At 39.4% G+C, this 23565-nt stretch overlaps 2 long non-coding RNA genes across 2 annotated transcripts; both read left to right on the top strand.

Moving 5' to 3' along the window:
* The first annotated feature begins 2537 nt into the window (after window positions 1–2537).
* LOC148759135 (uncharacterized) lies at window positions 2538–23033 on the top strand. Its single transcript, XR_016021928.1, has 3 exons — window positions 2538–3123; window positions 18627–18685; window positions 20200–23033. It is a non-coding gene; the product is annotated as an uncharacterized LOC148759135 (long non-coding RNA).
* On the top strand, window positions 3166–3603 carry LOC141570043 (uncharacterized). Its single transcript, XR_012493795.2, has 2 exons — window positions 3166–3256; window positions 3404–3603. It is a non-coding gene; the product is annotated as an uncharacterized LOC141570043 (long non-coding RNA).
* Window positions 23034–23565: the final 532 nt, after the last annotated feature.

The following is a 23565-nucleotide window of genomic DNA, read 5'->3' as shown; positions in this document are numbered from 1 at the left end:
GATGAATAATCCCTCTGATATCAAAACAGTTTAGCAATATTGTTGCAACAAGTTCACGAACTTAATTGTCAGGCCTCATATCTCTAGTTTATCACTGGAAATTGACATATCTAGACATACAAATTATTTTTCATAGGAGCAGTACAAACACTATATTTCTAGCAGCCCTAACTTTGTAACAAACCCACAATGACATATATTACGCAGTCGTTTGTTTGAAGGACTCTGATTTAATGAAGCCAGTGGGTCTTTAATGCCAGTAGTCATGAGATCTCACCAGAAGACCGGTAGCCTTAATCATAACAGGATTTGACATATTTGGGCAGTTCTTTATATACTTTTCACATCTCCTCATTTTATCCTTTCAACAACCTTTGCAGTTGTATTCAGGCACTTTTATTCTCATTGTATGCATGAGGAACCCATAAAACAGAGCATTTATGGGTTATATTCAAGACTTCATAATAAATCAATGATGAAGGCAGGACCATTCTCCTGATAGTCATTTTTAAATTATTTCCAAAACACAAAAAAGGGAGAACTCACACAAATAAAAGTATCCATTTTAAACATTTGGTCAGAACATTTCCTACTGGCTCAAAAAAAATCAAACCAATATGTAGTTTCTTTGTAGTGGATGGAATGCTCCTTCAGCTTTATTTAATGCTGTCCTTCTCTGAGTGGTTTGAAGGACCTTTAGCAGCTATTAGTTCTACACTGTGAAACAGAATATTTGTATCATTGCATTGCTCTTTAAAAGATATTTTACTCTGGATAGTTCACAGATTGCAATATGTTAACATGCAGGACGTTATCCTTGTTTATGAAACATACCAAGACAGGTGGAGAAGTCATCATGAATAAAAATAGGTCTATTCCTCACACAGATTCCTGAACAGTGCCATTTACAAACCCACAAGGAAACTGAAATCCCCGGTGAAACCTAACCCAGTGAAGTGACACCCTGTCCTGAAGTGACAAATAGCATATTGACAGGGAAATCTGTTGAATCCTGCAACGTTATCTACACTGGGCTTCTGATAGTTTCTATTGTCACTCATTTTTACTGTGCCGCCTGGATTTACTTGGTTGTGCCATCGGAATCTCTGACTAAGAACTGAATGAGCACAGCTTTGTCTGAGCACTGACTTCTGTAACTGGATCAACTGACATCACCCAGTGAGCAGAGCTGTGCGAAGGGCATGGAAACCCAACCCCACTGAGTCACAAGTGGGGATTCTGCCTGACTCGCAGCTGCCATATGCCCTCCTAAGTGTTTACTTATCACAGTTACTTTGCTCCCTGCCTGTCTTGAGTTATTTTGATTCAGACTGAAAAGAGAAAGAAAGAAAGAAAGAAAAAAAGAAAGAAAGAAAGAAAACAAGGAAGAAAGGAAAGAAGGAAGGAAGGAAGGAAGGAAGGAAGGAAGGAAGGAAGGAAGGAAAAAAGAAAGAAAGAAAGAAAGAAAACAAGGAAGAAAGGAAAGAAGGAAGGAAGGAAGGAAGGAAGGAAGGAAGGAAGGAAGAAAGGAAGGAAGGAAGGAAGGAAGGAAGGAAGGAAGGAAGGAAGATAGAAAAAGAAAGAGAGGTGGAATCCTTTTCGTGGAAAATCAGGATGTTTGGATAGTCATGTGTAGCTTCCCTAGATTGGAAAACCCAGGAAACAAGGACAGAAGTCATAAATGTGAAAGAGGAAGAATGAAAGCCAGGCTAGTTAGGATGATGTGTGGGGTGGTCCATGCCATAACAGTAAAAACATGTTAATGTACGCCATCCTTAAATAGGAAGTGTTCTAAACGATGCCAGGCGATTTCAGTCAAGCTTTTTCTGAAAAAGACTGCTTCAGGTTAACATTAAAAACAAACAAACAAACAAACAAACAAACAAAAAACACAGAGCAGTTTAAGGTTCCCAGAAAAATTGAGGGGACGGCACAGAGATGTCCCTTATGCTCCCTGTACCCACAGCCTCCCCCACTGTTAATGTCCTCACAGATGGTGCGTTTGTGACATCTGAAGAACTCACACCAACACGTCACCCTCACCCAGAGTCCACAGCTGACATGAGGGTCACTTTTGGTGCTGTCCATCATGTGGTTGTGGACAAGTGTGTAATGACTACTACTATGAAAATATAATTAATAGACTTTCCACAGTTTAGCACTTTCTTATTGTAAAACTCCATTTTGTCTGGGTAACAAGTTTTTGTAAGCTATTGTGGCAGTTACAGAAAATGACCAGCATGAACGATATGCATCGCATTTTAATCATGAGATATCCGTATGTGGATTCATGGAGAGGAATGAAAATGAGCTGAAGGGGAGTAAGGCTGGGGGGTGGGGGTGGTTGCCAAGTTGTTCCATAACTCAAACATGATCAGAACTTTTTAACAGACTGGATCCTGACACCATGGGACTCTCCACACCGGCTATTTTGAGAGTACAAACTTCAACTTGCTTCATGGGTTGGAGTTCAAAGGCACCAAAGCACGTTGGCAAACAGAGTGAACACGAGAGATAATCTATGTGTCAGCCAGAAACAGACAAGAGAAATGAGACTGTCTCGCTGGGAATGGACCACTGGCAGGTGGGACTGAGCTGGAGGAAAGGGCACTGGCCACAGCCTGAAGGGGCACTGAAATGTTGGCTCCTTGGGAGCCTGCAGCTCAGAGCTGGAACACAAGTCATCTGGTGGTTTTTGGTGCACTCAGCATGGTTTGTGGCTGATAGGGCTCTCGAGGAGGTGACATGTGGGAGAAGCTCCGGAAGCTGCCTTTGGGAGCCCAGTAGCTGTGTGCCACGGAGCCCTGTGACCCTGCATCTCAGCTCTTCCACATGTACCCCCAAGGCAACTTCTTTCCAAGAAATTAGACTGGAACAAGCCAGCACAGCCACCCCACTGCAGTGTGCTAATGCACTGAGCAGGAGCGAGCCCTGCCACCAGGATGGAGTCCCACAGAAATGACGATCGTGACCTTCTGGTCATGCGTCTCCCTGACATTCACCTTCCGTGAAGTCACTGATGAGGAGCTATTGCACAGTTGTATTCTTGCCTACTTGGTTGCAAACTGCACGTTCCCTCATGTGTCACAGGAGCAGAACCCGGCTGTTCTTCACGTAAAGCAGGTGAGTCACCATCACATGACTTGTGCTCGGTCATTCTTTCCCCTCTGCCATTTGATACCAGATGTGGCTCCTAGACTGACTTGCAGTGATCGCCATGCCTAACCTGGCCCGGCTCGTTCCTGTCTGCTTACAGGTGCTGCCCACCCACGTTCCAGAGGGAGTGGGTGGGAAGGAGGGGGCGCAGACCTAGAGAAGGGAAAGGGGAGTGAGGGAGGAAGCGGGAGATATTGCAGGGGAGAGAGGGAAAGTGTGAGGATCCTTTTCCTTGTTTTCTCCTCAGGATTTCTGGCTCTGTAACTACCATTGGCGACGTGGCTGTTTTAATCCAGTTATGGGGAAGGCCAGGCTGTTTACCACACCTCCTACATTTTCCTTCAAATGCACCTGCAACTGAACTCAGCAGGCCTGGTGGAGACCAGGTCTGAGAAAGGAATTGGCTTCAGTGTCTCACTGACTAAATAAATAGTTTGTGAGGCTGTGGATCTGAGGGCTTCATTACATCAAACCCAGCTGTGAGGAAATGCTGAATTTCATAAACAATAACAAAAAAACCCTCGCATGTATCAACTTCAAAAAAAATTGTAACTTCAAGTAACTTCAAAATGAGGAAAAGCTGTTACCTGCTGTAGAGTTTAAATGCAGATGTTACTCACAGTTTAGGTTCTTTATAAGAACAAACAAACAAACAAAAAAACAAACCCTGACAAACGCAAAATCATTTGTAAAAGTATATATGTGTGTGCATATATTGTATAAATACTATTAATATGTAGTCTATATATGATGTCTGACAATTAGGTTCATGAACTTGCCACTGTGTGCTTACATTGGCAGCACTGTACAAACAGCTCAGTAAGGTTTCATAACCTTGGTATATGAGTGTCTCACAGCTGTGTTCATGTCGACGTGTGGCGGTGTCTTGCTGAATGGCGTTCATTATTGTTTATGCATGGTTTTGTGTGCAGTCACGAGAATGTCTAAGCTTGAATTAGAGCAACTACAAACATTAAACTTCTTGTTAAGCTTTGCAAGAGTGGAAGTGAAATCAGAAAGTTAGTCCAAGTTTATGGCGATAATATCATGAAGAAAATGGCAGTATACAAATGGATTAAACATTTTTCTGAGGGGAGAGAACATATCACTGATGCAGAGAGATGAGAGCAGCCAGTAACGAGGAGAACTGACAAAATTTGTCGAATTATGCATCAAAATCATCAGCTGACTGAGAAGCATAGCAGACCAAGTAAACATCAATAAACAGTTAGGAAAATCTTAACTGAAAATCTTGGCATGAAAAAAGTGTGTGCAAAAATGGTCCTGAAAGAGCTCTTGCATCACAACAATGCACTAGCTCACACAGCACTGTCGGTGAGGGAGTTTTTAGCCAGTAAACAAATAACTGTATTGGAACACCCTCCCTACTCACCTGATCTGGCCCCCAATGACTTCTTTCTTTAGCCAAACATAAGGGAAATATTAAAAGGAAGACATTTTGATGACATTCAGGACATCAAAGGTAATACAACGACAGCTCTGATGGCCATTCCAGAAAAAGAGTTCCAAAATTGCTTTGAAGGGTGGACTAGGTGCTGGCATCGGTGCATAGCTTCCCAAGGGGAGTACTTTGAAGGTGACCCTAGTGATATTCAGCAATGAGGTATGTAGCACTTTTTCTAGGATGAGTTCACTAACTTTATTGTCAGACCTCTTATACATACTATATGTAATATATATATGCTACACTGTGTACTTTACATGTAGAAAAGTACATGTATGTAAATACACATGCAAACATATTAAAGTCTATATACGATAAAAGTATATAGATGTACAAAGAATTAAATATATAAATGTATAAAAGTACATATAGACTAAGAAGTATATATTAATAAATTAATATTATTAATATATTTATATATGCAATATAATATAAATATATTAATGTTAACATTAACAATATATGCTAAATATATACTAATATACTTTTTACTATATACTACATCAATATACGCTACATTAATATATATTATTTTCATATATACTCTTTTATATATAATATAATACGTGCTAATACATTTTTAAAAAACGGAAGGAAATCTAGTTTCCTTTCTATTTGTGTTTCTATGTGTGATGTCCGTATTTGTCCTGGTTTATTTCATTAACTGTGATCAAGATTTCCTTTAATTCTAAATGCACCTTCCTCAGAATGTAGTCTGAGGATCCCTATTCTAAGGTATCTGAGGAGGGAGCTCCAGATTTCTTAGTTTCACCAACTGTCTCTCCAGGAGATGCATGCAGGTTGTGGATAACGGAATACGCACTTACTACAGGTTGACAGCAGGGGGCAGAGGTGTCCACATTTCTCTGATTTGTCAGCTCAGCTTCTTCCTGGCTGGGGAAACCCTTGGGCTCCAGGCATTTACTACACATTTAGAACTTTCAGATGAAGATTTCTTGTCTATTCTCTTACTTTCCAGCCTCAAAACAAATAACATTGTATTATTGTGGAGGTAATACAAATTCCTTAAACAAAATTTGGAAAATACCTAAGGTATAACAGAAACAGAATAAAATAAAAACCACTCAAATTCCCATCATCAAGGAATAAATATTTTAATAATATTTAGCATGATTTGCCTGCATACTTGTTTTTTCATGCATATGCACATATAAAAATATTATATTACACTACAGAATATATACTGTACATACAATAATACATACAAAATTAACTTGTATATATCATAGTCATGTATTATATTGTATATATCATATTCATTCATACGTGTATAGTTTTCAAAAATCCAGATCACTTTGAAATATTCAATTATGAATTCTGTTTCTTTTCTCACTTAAATTATACTTTTTCTGAGTTTAGGTAGTGAATAGACAAGCTTCATTACAAAATATGCCAGGCTTAGGCACTTTACAAAAGAGCAGGTGTGGGCTATGTGAAAGAAAGAGAAGGGGTGTCTCTCATTTTCTTTAGCACATCTGGGTCACAGGGACCAAGGTGTGAGTTCATTATAGAATCACGCTTGACCGTGTCCTGTCATTGTTACGTTTTGTCACTAAGAGCTTTAACCTGTTTAAGAATGTCAAACCACATTTTCAAGGCTCAGCATATCTCCATTGTCCATAAGCTCTCATTTTATACATTCTATAATGTATACACTATTCTTACACATTTCTACATTTATATGTTGTACTTATACATTTATACATTATATACATGTAAGTGGTATATATTTTATGCTTTAGAAAGCTCCATCTTAGATTTTCTAGCCTTCTTCAGACTGGTTTTCTGCAGTATTTACCTTCAGTCATTTTAGTTCTCTATTGTGTAACTTGATAGCTCAACTAATATAATCTGTCAGATAGCCAAGATCTAAGAGTCAGATATTAAATCAGGTAAATTTACTCTTTCTCTTAATACATATTTTACGAGGTTCTACTACAATCGAATTCATGGGAAAATGGTAAACAAGACAGACTCTGCCAACTTTCCATCCTTAATCTAACATGTCACTTAGAAAATGATGGCTAAAAAGTGAGTTTTTCTCTATAACTTTTGCATCCATTAAGAACAACTTAGAGTGTTACCAAACCCTAGAGAATTTGCAGCCCCACAGTGAGGCAGGGATGCAGCTGGTCCCAGGGCCACAGCTCACTCCTTGGGCCCATTAATGACTTATGAGGCATCCCCATCATCTGTGGGCCAGTTAAGTTAATTGAAATCAACTCAATTCAGTTAACATCAGGTTATGCTAGAGAATTAGCTCAAGCTTCTTGTGGATTAAAAAAAAAAGATTTGCTTCTCTTTTACTAAGTGTTATTGGAAATTGGATATCCATGTGGAAAACACAGATAATATAAAAAATGAAATTTACTTAATGCTGTCGCATCCAGCGCAACACAGGCAGTGAGCGAACGAGAAGGGGCGGCAAAGGGTTAAGAAAGAAACCGAAATCAAGAAAGTTATGGAACAGAAGGCCAAGGGTCTCACAGCCTGAAAGGACTGAGAGCCCTGAATTGGGCCACCTTGTGGCTTTTGTTAAGCACACACAAGGAAGTAACATTTTCTCCACGGTCTGTGCAGCGGAACTGTAAGTCTCAGGATGTACCTCCCCAAGGGACAAAACCTTTATGCAGAAACTTACTGATATGAATAGATGGAGAACTGATGTTATCACATCATTGAATCTCTTCCCAAGTAGGTTGTGGGAAGGAATGCAGCCACAAAGGCAGAAGCTCTCCTTAGCCGGGGGAAGGTGGAGGTCTATGTCCACCTCTATCAATCCCATGGGTTCTCCTGTTGGTCCCCATGTGGCTACACCTGGCTTAGGTTGTTCCCCCCGTGTGGAATCTTACCCGTCATTGGCTGACCAGCCATCTTTTGGGGGCTGAACAGAGAGACATAAGGTGCAAGCACAAAGGTGAGCAAAGTCCCTGAAAGGATCCGTCTCACAGACTCTCCTTTCTTTAGGGGTAGGTACGAGGGCACAGACAGGTAGGATGCTGCGTGGCAACATAATGCAGAACTAAATTTGGAAAGCAAAAACACTTAATGTAGATTAAAACATTTTTAAAAGTATCTTTATGCACATAAGAGTGAAAATAATTATTTAAACCAAATCATAAGGGAAAAACAAACCTCACAAAGTCATAAAATAAATACATATATACATAAATAGAATTTACTATGTTAAATATTTGACCAAATGTTCCACAGTAAAGATAACAAACCAGAGATGGGAAGAATAAATAAATTTTTTTTAAAATTTTATTTTATTAAATTTATTGGGGTGACAATTGTTAGTAAAATTACATAGATTTCAGGTGTACAATTCTGTATTACATCATCTATAAATCCCATTGTGTGTTCATCACCCAGAGTCAGTTCTCCTTCCATCACCATATATTCAATCCCCCTTACCCTCATCTCCCACCCCCCATCCCCCACCCCCCTTTCCCTTTGGCAACCACTAAACTATTGTCTGTGTCTATGAGTTTCTGTTTCTCATTTGTTTGTCTTGTTCTTTTGTTGTTTTTGGTTTATATACCACATATCAGTGAAATCACATGGTTCTCTGCTTTTTCTGTCTGACTTGTTTCGCTCAGCATTACTCTCTCAAGATCCATCCATGTTGTCACAAATGTTCCTATATCATCTTTTCTTACTGCCGAATAGTATTCCATTGTGTATATATACCACAACTTCTTTATCCATTCATCTATTGAAGGACATTTTGGTTGTTTCCATGTCTTGGCCACCGTAAACAAAGCTGCAATGAACATTGGAGCACACGCGTCTTTATCTCTAAATGTTTTCAGATTTTTTGGGTAGATACCCAGGAGAGGGATTGCTGGGTCATATGGCAATTCTATTCGTAATTCTTTGAGGAACCTCCACACTGCCTTCCATAACGGCTGCACTAGTCTGCATTCCCACCAACAGTGTATGAGGGTTCCTTTTTCTCCACAGCCTCTCCAACATTTGTTATTATTTGTCTTGTTGATGATAGCCATTCTGACTGGGGTGAGGTGATATCTCATTGTGGTTTTGATTTGCATTTCTCTGATGATTAGTGATGTTGAGCATTTTTTCATATGTCTATTTGCCATTTGTATGTCCTCTTTGGAGAAATGTCTCTTCAAGTCCTCTGCCCATTTTTCAATTGAGTTGTTTGTTTTTTTGTTGTTGAGTTGCATGAGTTCCTTGTATATTCTGGATACTAGCCCCTTATCGGAGGCACTGTTTGCAAAAATCTTCTCCCATTCAGTTGGTGGCCTCTTTATTTTGTCAACGGTTTCTTTTGCTGTGCAGAAGCTTTTAAGTTTCATAGAGTCCCATTCGTTTATTTTAGCTTTTACTTCCATTGCCTTTGGAGTCAAGTTCATAAAATGCTCTTTGAACCCAAGGTCCATAAGTTTAGTACCTATGTTTTCTTCTATGCAGTTTATTGTGTCAGGTCTTATGCTTAAGTCTTTGATCCATTTTGAATTAACTTTGGTACATGGTGACAAATAGCAGTCCAGTTTCATTCTTTTGCACGTGGCTATCCAATTCTCCCAGCACCATTTATTGAAGAGGCTGTCTTTGCTCCATTGTATGTTTTTAGCTTCTTTGTCAAAAATTATCTGTCCATATTTATGTGGTTTTATTTCTGGGTTCTCAATTCTATTCCATTGGTCTATGTGTCTGTTTTTCTGCCAATACCATGCTGTTTTGATTATTGTAGCCCTGTAGTACAAGCCAAAGTCAGGAAGTGTGATACCTCCATTATTGTTCTTTTTCCTTAAGATTGCTTTGGCTATTCGGGATCTTTTGTGGTTCCAAACAAATCTGATGATTTTTTGTTCTATTTCTTTAAAATATGCCATTGGGATTTTGATGGGGATTGCATTGAATCTGTATATTGCTTTGGGTAATATGGCCATTTTAACTATGTTGATTCTTCCAATCCATGAGCACGGAATGATTTTCCATTTCTTTGTGTCTTCTTCAATTTCTTTCAAAAAAGTCTTATAGTTTTCAGCATATAGGTCTTTCACATCCTTGGTTAAGTTTATTCCTAGGTATTTTATTCTTTTTGCTGCAATTGCAAAAGGAATTGTTTTTTGTATTTCTTTTTCTGAGATTTCATTGTTAGTATATAGGAAGGCAATGGACTTTTGTGCGTTGATTTTGTAGCCGGCAACTTTACTGTATTCGTTGATTGTTTCTAATAGCTTTTTGGTGGAGTCTTTAGGGTTTTCTATATATAGCATCATGTCATCTGCAAAGAGTGATAATTTAACTTCTTCATTCCCAATTTGGATGCCTTTTATTTCTTTCTCTTGCCTGATTGCTCTGGCAAGGACTTCCAACACTATGTTGAAAAGCAGAGGTGGTAGGGGACAGCCCTGTCGTGTTCCTGAACGTAGAGCAAAGGGCTTCAGTTTTTCTCCATTAATTATGAGATTAGCAGAGGGCTTGTCATATATGGCCTTTATTATGTTAAGGTATTTTCCTTCTATACCCATTTTATTAAGTGTTTTAATCATAAATGGATGTTGTATCTTGTCAAATGCTTTTTTGCATCAATTGATATAATCATATGATTTTTGTCCTTTATTTTGTTTATGTGATGTATCACATTGATGGATTTGCGTATGTTGAACCATCCTTGTGCCCCGGGGATGAACCACACTTGGTCGTGATGAATAATCTTTTTAATGCATTGTTGTATTCGATTTGCTAGAATTTTATTTAGGATTTTTGCATTTGTATTCATCAGAGATATTGGTCTGTAGTTGTTTTTTTGTGTGCTGTCCTTACCAGGTTTTGGTATCAGGGTAATGTTGGCCTCATAAAATGAATTAGGGAGTACTGTCTCTTCTTCAATGTTTTGGAAGAGTTTGTGCAGAATTGGTATTAGATCCTCTTTGAAGGTTTGGTAAAATTCACTAGTGAAGCCATCTGGTCCCTGACTTTTGCTTTTGGGAAGGTTTTGGATGACTGATTCAATTTCGTTACTGGTGATCGGTCTGTTTAGATTTTCCAGTTCTTCATGGTTCAGCCTTGGAAGGCTATATGTTTCTAAGAACTTGTCCATTTCTTCTAGGTTGTTGAATTTGGTGGCATATAGTCCATCATAGTATTCTTGGATGATCCTCTGTATTTCTGTGGTGTCCGTCATAACTTCCCCTTTTACATTTCTGATTTTGTTAATCAGTGTCTTCTCTCTTTTTATCTTAGTAAGTCTAGCCAAGGGTTTGTCAATTTTGTTAATCTTTTCAAAGAACCAGCTCTTTGTCATATTAATTTTTTCTATTGTCTTTTTGTTCTTTTTATTTCATTTAATTCTGCTCTAATTTTTGTTATTTCCTTTCTTCTGCTGACCTTGGGTTTTACTTGTTCTTCTTTTTCTAGTTCTTTAAGGTGTAACATGAGGTTATTTATTTGGGAGTTTTCTTGTTTCTTGAGATAGACCTGTAATGAGATAAATTTCCCTCTTAAAACTGCTTTTGCTGCATCCCAAAAATTTTGGTAGGATGTATTTTCATTGTCATTTGTTTCTATGTATCTTTTGATCTCTCCTCTAATTTCTTCTTTGACCCAGTCCTTCTTTAAAAGTATGTTGTTTAATCTCCATGTATTTGTGTTTTTTCCCGCTTTCTTTTTACAGTTGATATCCAATTTCAAAGCCTTGTGATCAGAGAATATGCATGGTATGATTTCAATCTTCTTAAATTTGTTGAGACTGATTTTATGTCCCAATATATGGTCTATCCTTGAGAATGTTCCATGTACACTAGAAAAGAATGTATAGTCTGCTGTTTTAGGATGAAGTGCTCTATAAATGTCAATTATGTCCATTTCATCTAATGTGTCATTTAGGGCTACTATTTCGTTATTTATTTTCTGTTTGGATGATCTATCCATAGCTGTCAATGATGTATTTAAGTCCCCTAGTATAATTGTATTTTGGTCAATTTCTCCCTTTAGTTCTGTTAGTAGTTGCTTGGTGTATTTCGGTGCTCCCTGATTGGGGGCATAAATAGTGATGACTGTTATGTCTTCTTGTTGTACAGTCCCCTTCACCATTATGAAATGTCCATCTTTGTCTCTTGTTATTTTTTTCACCTTGAAGTCTGTTTCATCTGATATCATTACGGCTACACCTGATTTTCTCTGGGTACCATTTGCTTGGAGTGTCAATTTCCACCCTTTCACTTTGAGTCTATGCTTGTCCTTGTAGCTGAGATGTGTCTCTTGGAGACAGCATATGGTTGGGTTTAGTTTTTTGATCCAATCTGCTACTCTGTGCCTTTTTATTGGTGAGTTCAGTCCATTTACATTTAGGGTGATTATTGATATGTGAGGATTTCCTGTCATTCTATCTTTAGTTTTCTGGTAAGGCTGTGTCTCCATTGTTTCTTTGCCTTTTTGTTGTTGTCTATTATTTCTGTGTGGTGGTATTCTATGATATTTCCCTCTGTTTCTTCTTTTATTTCAGTATATATTTCAATTCTGGATTTATTTTGAGTGGTTACCCTTAAGTTTATGTAAAAGAAAGTTTGATATTTAGAGTATTCCATTTTCTTCAGCACGCTTACTTTCTCCATTCCCATATTCCGGTTCAGGCCTTTACTCTCCCCTTTTTGAGTTGTGGTTGCCACAAATTGTCCCTGTTGATGGTGGTCGAATAGCCTCCTTTAGTATTTCTTATAGTGCAGGTCGTGTATTAGAAAATTCCCTCAGCTTCTGTATGTCTGGAAAGGTCTTTATTCCTCCTTCATATCTAAAGGATATCTTTGCTGGATATATTATTCTTGGCTCATGGTTTCTCTCTTTCAATAGTTTGAATATTTGGTTCCACTCCCTCCTGGCTTGTAGAGTTTCTGCTGAAAAATCTGATGATAATCTAATGGGCTTTCCTTTGTAAGTTACCGTCTTCTTTTCCCTGGCTGCCTTGAGGATTCTTTGTTTGTCGTTGATTTTAGACAGCTTCAATACAATGTGCCTTGGAGAAGGTCTGTTGGGATTGAGGTAACTAGGTGTTCTATTTGCTTCTTGGATTCGAGGGTCCAGTTCTGTCCACAAATTTGGGAAGTTCTCATCGACAATTTGTTTGAATATATTCTCTGTTCCCTTCTCTCTTTCTTCTCCTTCTGGTATGCCCATTATTCTTATATTGCTCTTTCTGATGGAGTCAGAAAGTTCTTGTAGAGTTCTTTCATTTCTTTTAAGTCTCAAGTCTCTTTCTTCTTCTATTTGTGTCATTTCCAGGTTTCTATCTTCGATGTCACTGATTCTTTGCTCCATCTGGTCAACTCTACTACCTAAACTGGTTATTTCATTCTTAATTTCTTCTATTGAGTTCTTAATCTCCAGAAATTCTATTTGGTTGTTTTTTAAGATTTTAATCTCTTTCGTAAAATGCTCATGCTGTTCTTTGATTGAGTTTCTGAGTTCATTTAACTGCCTATCTGTGTTTTCTTGTATCTCGTTGAGTTTTTTCAGAACTGCAATCTTGAATTCTCTGTCATTTAAGTCACATATTTCTGTATCTTTAAGTGTCTTCTCTGGAGATTTTTCACTTTCTTTCTGAGCTATCTTGTTGCCTTGGTTATTCATGGCGATTACTGGTTTACTATTTCTCTTCCTAGACATCTGCAGGAGTGACTTCTGCAACAGGTTGATAGAAAGCGGTCTTTCTTTTGTTTGCCAGTACTTGTTGGTAGAATGTTTTATTATTTCTCCAACTGCAACTTATTTTTCTTCTCCCACACGGTAGTGCTATGTTTCTCTGCACTATTCCAACTTCTCACACAATTGGGGGATTCCCTGGGAGACGGGCTTCTCCTCTGTTAATAGTTCGTCTAGGTCACAGGACGCAGTGTCCCGGTGGGTATGCGGAGAGCTTTTGATGTTCCAAAGCTCTTCCAGCTCCTGATTCAGAGCCTGTATGTTTCAGCAGTTCTGTTTACTCCTGCAGGGATCCGCCCAGATAGGTGGGGCCAGGGGCGGGGTGAGTTGTGAGAGGTGTCCCAGAGCAATGGCGGCGACCACCACCACAGCCCGTCCTGCTTCCACAGCTCTCTCCCCTTTGCTGGAACTAGTTGGGCTGTGAATTTGTGTCTGCGGTCCAGAGTTCTCAAAACAGCAAATTTTCTGTTGTTTTGATCTGACACTGCTACTGTTTCGCTTCTAGCACCGGGCAGGTGGGGGCAGGGCGAGCTCTGGGAGGGGAGGGAGGGGGCGGCTAGTCTCAGTGCCTAAGGCTCCGTTCTCTGCTCGGCAATGCGGGCTTAAACCACCGTTTTCAGCCTTTTTCCCTCAGTCTTTTCTCCGAGGTCTCTGCCGTGAGCGTTGGGTTGGGCCGTGTTATATGCTGCCCCCTCAGCCCTGTGGGCCACAAGCGGAGCCCTAGCAGTCCGAGTTCTTCCCTCTCCCGCAGCTGCGGTAGTTCCGGGAAGCAGCGAGCTCGGAGCACTGAGCTGGGTCTGCGTCCTGTGCCTGCGGGGCTCCGTCTCCGTGCACTTGTCCCTTTCCTCCTCCCCCCACTCACGCGGATCTCCCACCTGTAGGTGATTTCAGTCGGTAGTGGGCCTCTTCGTGTTGCCTGTCTGCTGTGCAGGGAGTCCTTTGTGGAGTTTTTGTTGTTCGATTCGTTGTAAATTCCAGGGGAGCTTTACAGAGGCTCACCTCACGCCGCCATTTTTCTGGAAGTCCAAGAATAAATAATTTGACAATGCATATAATCTATAAAGAATTAGTAATCATACTATTTAAAGGTCTCAAACAAATCACTAAGAAAATGACCAAAAAGAAAAAAGTGAAAGATTAGAATAAGCAATTCATAAAATTTTAATAATCAATAAAGAAATGTAGTAGTGTTAAAATAGTGAAAAAATGGACATGAACTCAATGTCCATTACTAGAATAGGAGAGTATATTTCTGGACAGTTATAAACTAGAATATATTATTCCCTGGATTTTTATATTCTTGAAATTGTTTATTAAAATAGTCTTGGTCTCTCCAAAAATTCAAAGGAGCCACTGAAGGAGCTGGTGCTATTCATGTAAGTTACAGTTTATATGCCAGTGGAAAGAATTGGATTAAGTATAATTTTGTTTACATCTTCTCAAAGCACTGTGCTTTAAAAACAAAACAAAACAAAACATAAGAACTGAACTAAATGAACTAAATTTATGTAAAGGAAAGTGGCTGCTTTTGCTTAATATCTTGATGTACCTGAAATGTTAGGTATCTTTGTCTGAAATAAGAGCAAGCTAAAGGGAAATAAAGTTGCTTTCTAATTGTAAATTTGTTTTTGAGTAAAAGATAATCTCAGATAATAGTGGAGCGTTCATGGAGTATTAGGATCTGAAAAAGATCATTCCTAGAACAAAGCCATGAGCCAGTGAACGGCCACATGATATCAATGCCCCGTTTGTAAGACTAGCAGGGTGGTCAAGTTTTAGGTTCCAAGAAACTGTAGTGGAGAGAAAAATGTGAGTAAGCAGTCAGTCTGCAGAAGAAAAAAAGAAAAAAAACAACAAAAAATAAAAAACACAGCCACTTAATGATGGCACCAGCTTCCAAAAATATGGACCTGCTCTCATCCCTTCAATAACTCCTGAAACCTCCCAGTTTCCTATAGGTTTCATATTCCTTCAGTAGGCTTTGGTAGGATTGAGACACTATCACTGAATTCCAAAGGCTTTCCCTGCGATCATTCCAAAGAGTGTGTCCCTCGCCTCATCTCAGGACACTGTTGTGTGGCTCCTGTGGCCAAGCAGTGGCATGGGCAGAAGATGGCAACAACAGCTCTACGGTTTAGTTTAAATTTTAAGTAAGTCTCTGCAATGAACTCTTAGGTAAACCCTTTAATACCTCTGAATTCATATAGAAGGTTGTGGATCCTGGATGCTGTTTGTGACTGTGTTCTGCAAAGCCTAATACCTCCTCCAGCAAGGCATCCAGGGTCAGGAACAATAGGTGGAATTTCCTAATCTTTTAATTATTGGGTGTGAAACAAATTGGTTGCAATAGCCAGTCTTTTCTGATTTACCACTGTAGGCAGCTTCACAGAATGTTAATGTTAGGGAAATTGTTGAGATTGCTTTTCAAGATGATTTTATCAAGTTTATTCATTCATTTGTTTAAATAACACTGACCACATGAAAAGGATTACTTGGTGACATTTAGTGGTCAGTTGTGTTCTCTTTAAATGTTTTTATGTCATAGAACAAATAGTATAAAAATGGAACATCATATCCATCTCATCACCTATGAAACTATCTTGAGTGAGGTGCTGCCCTAATACTTTTACAAAACTCAGGTGTAAAATCTATGAAACCTGTTTGAACACATACATGCACGTATTAAACAAGGTGTGAGAAAGCTTATTTCTCCGCTCTCTAGCTGCAAATTTCTCGTTCGTATTCCTTATTTAGTTTTTCTTAAGTTAAATTTATTAGGGTGACCATTATTTAGTTTTCATTAAGAACACTTAACCTCTGATCTTAGGTCCACATTTTTGCATAGTAACAGGAAATTACAGATAAAAGCTGATGAGAGCAGTACCTTCATTTCTGCCCAGCAAGCTCTGCCATGGGGAGTAGCCAGTGTCTTGTTATGTCACAAAGACCGAGCACAAAGTGTCACCTTCTACTTGTAGATGAGTCCATCAGATTCTCAAGCCCAGCTGATTATTTTGTGTCCTTGTCTACCTCACTATAGAAACAGGAGCAGACAGCAGAAGTTAAGGCGGGAGGCTCTGGTCCGGTGAAGTGGGCAAGCTGGCAGTCCACTGGAAGAATTGCTAAGCAGTGTGGGGAGCTGGAGGGAGGTCTACAGGAGGGCACGAGGGTGCTCAGCACTCCTAGGGAAGGCCTCCTCCCTCGTGATGAAGTTACTGCGATTGGTTTCCCTCTTGTGTTATCCATTCGCACACAGTTCACTAACGAATATTTATGGAAATGTTTTAGTACTACCCCAAACCTTTACTTTCATGCCCAAGATAGTCTTCTCAATAGACTGGTAGTTGGAACGGTGGGTGGTGAGGTGGATGTTGGAGTGTGTTTGTGGCAACAGGCAACATAGAGCAATAGTGACTCACCAATAATACTGAAAGGAAACCTGTGTAGACTCTTAGAGTTTTCCCTGGAACCCCCAAGCCCTGAGCTACATTCTCAACCCTAAAAGAATGCCATTTTTAGTGCCACGGAGGGTCTTATGGTCAGCTTTGCCAGTCACTGCAGTTTTTTTTTTTGTGTGTGTGTGTTTGTGTGTGTGTGTGTGTGTGTGTTTTAGGGGGTAGTTTTTAGAGAAATTTTAGGTTCACAGAAAAATTGAGGGGAAGGTATAGAGATTTCCCCTTTCCCCCTGCCCCACCTCTCACAGCTTCCCCCACTATCATCATCCCCCACCAGATGGGACGTGTGTTGAGATGGATGAACCTACAGTGACATGTCGTCTTCACCCAGAGTCCACAGTTGACATTAGGGTCACTCTTGATGTTGTATGCTCCATAGGTGTGGACAAATGTGTAATGACACGTACCCACCATTCTAGTGTCACACAGAGCAGTCTCACTGCCCTGGAAACCATCTGTGCTCCCACTGTTCATCCCTCCCCACTAACTCCTGGCAACCTCAGATCTATTCCTGTCCCCATAGCTGTGCCTTTTCCAGGATGTCATAGAGCTGAAATCATACAGAATGGAGCCTTTTCACAATGACTTCTTTCACTTTGTAATGCGCATTTAAGGGTCCTTCATGTTTTTTCATGGTTTGATAGCTCATTTCTTTTGAGTGCTGAGTAATATGCTATTATTTGGAGGCACCAAATGTATTCATCCATCACCTACTGGAAGACGTCTTGGCTGCTTCCAGGTGTGGCGATTATGAATAAAGCTGCTGGAAACATCTGTGTGCAGGTTTTTGTGTGCACATAAGTTTTTAGCTCCTTTGGGTAAATACCACAGAACAATCACTCCAGTTTCAAGAAAGGAATGACTAAGGTCCTGGGAAATCAGAGAAAGACAAAAAAGAAAAGAAAATGAAAACGTAAGCTGACATGGAGCTCTCAGAGTGTGCAGTGTGTCCAGAGCATTGGAATACAGCACCGGATGGTGACCCGGAGATCTTGTCACCATGAAATGAAGGTTCTGTGAGCAGGTTATCTTTCCCCATCTTCTGGGTCACACTGAGGATGAGTCACACATTTCAGGTGACAGACTCTCCCAAACATCCCCAAGATTAACAAAAGGGTGCAGAGCCGTGCAAAGAAAATACAAATATTAAAATGAACATCTTTCCAGCATGCACACATTTACTTTCCTTGCAATGACTAAACATCTGCATTATATTTTCACCTAAAGCATTCTGCTTGAGAGGGAAAGAGATTCTCTATGTGCAGCACTATTATTTTCATGTCAGGAAACTGATTATAGTGATAGAGAGGTTTGTAATGTGTCATGCTTTCCAGCACAAAAGCCACATTTCTCCTAAAGTCATTTAATATTTCATTCTAAGAATACTCAATGATGTCAAAAAACCTGAATCCTTTTACTTTTTGTTGTATAAGTAAGAAAAACATCAATTTACATAAAAATCCCACAGATGTCACTTAAAACAAGTAGCAGATGATATAGTCTGGCAGCCATCATAATGTTCGGTATTTTTATGATTCAGAAAACATCACATCAGGTTAAAGGAATAGTATTTTTTATTAAATGTCACTCAGTTCCAGGGCTGGTTATTCATCCGTGTGCCGCTCATAGACTCACACACTGTAGTTAAAAGGCAGCTTGAGGTGGGCCCTAGGAATCCTGTCACTCCCACTCTGGAAGTAAAGGAACAAAGAGAAAGAAAAGGAAGCCAATGCTCCGATGAGGAAGATGATGAAAACGTCTGTGCTGTGCATTTAAGCAAAGCACGTACTTTCCAACGCTTCACATTAGATGTCAATGAAAACTACAAGTTCTACCTCTTTCTTTCGTTTCAGAATCAATATATTTCATGGTGGACCCAGTGTGCTGTCATGGATATTTTGCGAATGATAAGGTAAGCAATTTCAAGTTGTTAAAAGCTCCATGATTCAATGAGATGAAGCACAGGGCAGACAGTGGTCAAAACAAGTGATACTCTGCTGCGGGCACATGCCTGTCAACATGGATGGAACTCCCCATGAAGCCTGAGGGGTGCCCTGCTCCCAGCACACAGTCCTTTGGTAGTCCTGGAGCAGGCTGTGCCTTTCCCGTCTGCTCATCTACATTTTAAGCTTGGACATTAAGTTCCCTGACACACAAGGCATGTACACATCATCACACCATCAGCTTGGCTCCATTACTGGATGTTAAGATCCTTGAAGGTTGGACCTAAGATTGGCAAACAGTGGTGCCCATTAAATATTCCTTGAAGGAGTGAATATGTATATTTATGTAGTGGCATGAAATTGATTTCATTTAATTATTTTTTAATACTAAGGATGTAGATAATACATTTAAAACTACCAAACTCTTACCCTATAAGCCATGACTAGTATTAATTGATATCTCCATTCCTGACATCAATTTGTGTTCTTGTTGTTCCCAAAATAAATAAAAATCAGGCTCCAGGGAAATTCCCATTTCCTAAAGCAATGGCGTGAGAATACCTGTGGGTTTCCACCTCAAGCAAGAGACTCCACTGTAAGACTTAGCTGTGTATGTTTATTAGGAAATCTGGAAAACATATCTGTGGTACCAGGGCCTGACCAGCAGTTTGAAAATGTTTAACAAATACAAATGTTAATGTCATCATTTTTGAGTCATATATTTCTTACTATTCTCATTCTGTTCCATTTTGACACTTTCACTGTGTTTGGCAACACTGGGCAGTTGTATGCATTTGTTGAATGTTGAATCACAAAACTGGTAAATTACCTAAAACGCCTATTGCATTTACATTCCAGGACAGATAAATCATAATAATTTTTACATTAGATTCCCCCCTCAGACCTCCACTAATTATTTCTAATCTATGTCTTAATTTCTAGTATTATTATTTATTTTACTTCCATGTGGTTTTCTATAGACATAAAATGTTTCAAAATTATCATTAGTTGTCATTAGCAAAATTGTGCTCATTTTGATAAAATCCAACACACCGCTTTAAACCATTCATCCAAAAGAACACAAATTGCTAGTAACATTCAGTAGAGGGTATTCTCTGTATATTATATGGCTTAAATGGCTGGGTGTGGAGTCAGAAAACTGAAATTAACATAGTTGTGGTATAATTTCCTGGAGTCAAAGACACCGACATAGAGGTAAAGGGAGGTGGAATAGTGGTATTATGAGATTATATCTTCCTAACAAAACCAGTTTATGCCTGCTTTTTGAAGTTTGGCAGAGTATTTCACAGCAGGGTATAGGTATTGGTAGTTTTGACTTTCCATATTTAAAAAATAGGCAGTACTTCCATCAAACTTGTTGTAAGGCATCCAAACTTGTAGAGTTCCTCATCAATTTAAAATGGTGGATGAGTGGCTCTGGCTGGTCCCTGGGTCTGATTTCTGGCTGCTCGCTCACCCACAGGTATGTCTGATTGGCCATGAGACAGGCCCCCACCAGAGAGAAGGTGGAGGCCTGCTGTCATTCACACCAGCTGAGGGTTGCTTTGCTCCATGGACAGCTGCCTGGGTCACTCCTTTTGACTAAGATACATTGCAACTGGAAAGTTTGAAAATGGATGGAAAATATTCATCCTAGAAAGTCTCACATGGTCCTGATTCTACCACCTAAGGAACTCCAGGAATCAACTTTGGTGACACAAAATTAAGCGAAGTGTCTGCGTGATGACATTTGTGTTTAGATTCTCGCTTTGCCGACTCTTGCCTACTCTTCGACCATCCTTCCATTAGGAGGTGGATATTCGAATCCCCTTCCCCTTGAATATGGTCTGGTCTCAGGGATGGCAAGCAAGCGGCTGAAGTCCTGCAGCGCCACCCCTGACGCCAGCTACCCGCCCCTACAGCCCCCCAGGCCAGCTCGTCCCCCACCCCTTACCCCTGACACTTGCTCTTGGAGACTGGCCACCATATTCTGAGAAAGATGCAGCCACGTGGAGTGGCCAAGCGTCACACTAACGTTGTACTACCGTTATGTGAGTGGTCCTGGCAATGAAATGTAGCGGGGGTGGGTGTGTTTCCTCCGTGGGTACCACAACGAAAACCCCGTTTCTTCTTTTCCTACAGCGAATGACAGGTGAGGCGGGGACGGATTTATATGGTGCAGCTATCAGACGGTGGTGGTTCCATCAGTCTGGTTCCTGAAAGAGTAACAGGCAAACACTTGCAAGTCCTTGGCTCCTTATCCCTTAATTATTAGACTTTTAAAGTCTATTTATGAAAATTAGAAATGCAGTCAGAATAAAAAGTCTAGAGCCTTTTTATTCTGCCGGTACCATGTGGCCACACCCTTCCTATTTTCTGAGACAACTGTATGTTTGCTGGGAAAATGTGGGGCACTTACAGCCATTGAGGAAATTGATTTTTCATCATGAGCATATTTTTCTTTTTCTATTTTATTTTCATTTGTATGTCTATACAGAAGATAAATTACGTATTAGACAAGTTTTCCATCTTTTGGTAATCTAAGTCAAGGGCAAAAATGTTGAAGAATTGGACCTACTTTCCATGGCCAGGAATGGAATACATTAACATTTAAAATTCACTAATTCTATTGATTGCAGGCTGGAAGACATTGTTTAATTGTTCCCCTTCTACCTCTGACATGGAGGCAAGCGGGAAGCTCTTTCTGTGTAGAATGGAAGAAAGAGCCAGTGTTGCCTTCTTTCTTTTATTCCGATTTCTTCCTTTTTCTTTGCTCTTCCTTTTTTTGTCTTTGCTAAGAAACTGGTTATTCTCAATTCTCCCTCACCCCATCCTGCATGTATCATGCGATCTGCAGTGGAGACCGTACACTTAGCCTCCACTGCATACCTGTGGACAGAATCCGGACAAGCTTTTAATTTTTATGGGACTGAATTTTTAGCTCCATTAAGAGTGATGACAAAAGAACTATTTTTGGTGCCTCCATGAAAGAAACAGGCTGGAGCCTATTATTTTCAGTAATCCTGCTGTTCGGAGAGAAAAGTGCCAACAAAGCCACTCTTTAGGAAACAGAACTAAATTCTCTTACATCTGTGGGTATATTCTTTCTCCATCCACGGGGTCAAAAGTGCAACAGGTTAGGGTGAGTGAGCCCTGCTGGTTGACTCTCCAAAAACAGGAGCTGAGGGTATATCGCTCCTTTTGTTGAGGCCAAGATTATGAATCTTTAAAACATCTTTTTATTTTTTACCTTCCAGTGTTGGGCCAGAATGTCATTTTAGTATATCGTCATGGGAAGTGATTTGGAAATGTTATCTCATTTATTCTCCTCAATCTCTGCTCCCACAAATACTAAATGCTCTTGCATATTCAAATTAAAGTTTGGCCTACTTCATCTAGCCATGGAGGAAAAGCCCTGTGCTGTAGGGTGGTAAGCTCTCTCACAGACTCTCCCTGTGTGTTCATACCTCAGTGGTGTCCATTTAATAATGGTGGGTGTGGCCTGTGTCAGCTGTTAATGAAGACTGTGCAAGAAAGAGGATGCCTGGCAAGAAAACTAAAGTTGATAAGAGCAGTCAATGAGAATAGAGTGAATTTATTGGATATCTCTACCGCTAATTTACAGAATAAGTGTGAGCTATACGATGGAGATGTAATTAAGATAATTTGGAGAATAATGTACGAGTATGTCAATTCTGAGAACAGAAGTTAAAAATAACTACAAGGTTTTAACTTTGGATGACTAATAAAACATAGTGCCTGCCAAAAAACAAAACAAAACAAAACAAAAACAAAACATAAAATACAAAACAAAAAATAAAACAAGGAAAGATTAACAAAATTGACAAACCCTTGACTAGACTCACTAAGGTAAAAAGAGAGAAGACACTAATTAACAAAATCAGAAATGAAAAAGGGGAAGTTATCACGGACACCACAGAAATACAAAAGATCATCCAAGAATACTATGAAGGACTATATGCCACCAAATTCAATAACCTAGAAGAAATGGACAAGTTTTTAGAAACACATAGCCTTCCTAGGCTGAACCACGAAGTACTGCAAAACTTAACAGAGTGATCACCAGTAATTAAATTGAATCAGTCATCCAAAACCTTCCCAAAAGCAAAAGTCAGGGACCAGATGGCTTCACTAGTGAATTCTACCAAACCTTCAAAGAGGATCTAATACCAATCCTGCTCAAACTCTTCCAAAAAATTGAAGAAGAGACAGTATTCCCTAATTCATTTTATGAGGCCAACATTACCCTGATACCAAAACCTGGTAAAGACAACACAAAAAAAGAAAACTACAGACCAGTATCTCTGATGAATACAGATGCAAAAATCCTAAACAAAATTCTAGCAAATTGAATACAACAATGCATTAAAAAGATCATTCATCACGACCAAGTGGGGTACATCCCCGGGGCACAAGGATGGTTCAACATCTGCAAATCCATCAATGTGATACATCACATAAACAAAATAAAGGAAAAAAAATCATATGATTATGTCAACTGATGCAGAAAAAGCATTTGACAAGATACAACATCCATTTCTGATTAAAACACTTAATAAAATAGGTATAGAAGGAAAATACCTTAACATAATAAAGGCCATATATGACAAGCCCTCTGCTAATCTCATAATTAATGGTGAAAAACTAAAGTCCTTTGTTCTACGTTCAGAAACACGACAGGGCTGTCCCCTATCACCTCTGCTTTTCAACAAAGTGTTGGACGTCCTTGCCAAAGCAATCAGGCAAGAGAAAGAAATAAAAGGCATCCAAATTGGGAATGAAGAAATTAAATTATCACTCTTTGAAGATGACATGATGCTAAATATAT

Source organism: Rhinolophus sinicus, chromosome 1 (assembly GCF_057876585.1).
Source record: "Rhinolophus sinicus isolate RSI-liver-muscle chromosome 1, RSI-T2T, whole genome shotgun sequence".
Lineage (NCBI taxonomy): Eukaryota > Metazoa > Chordata > Mammalia > Chiroptera > Rhinolophidae > Rhinolophus > Rhinolophus sinicus.
Note: the sequence above shows the minus strand (reverse complement) of the source record. Positions and strands in the feature narration are given on the sequence as shown.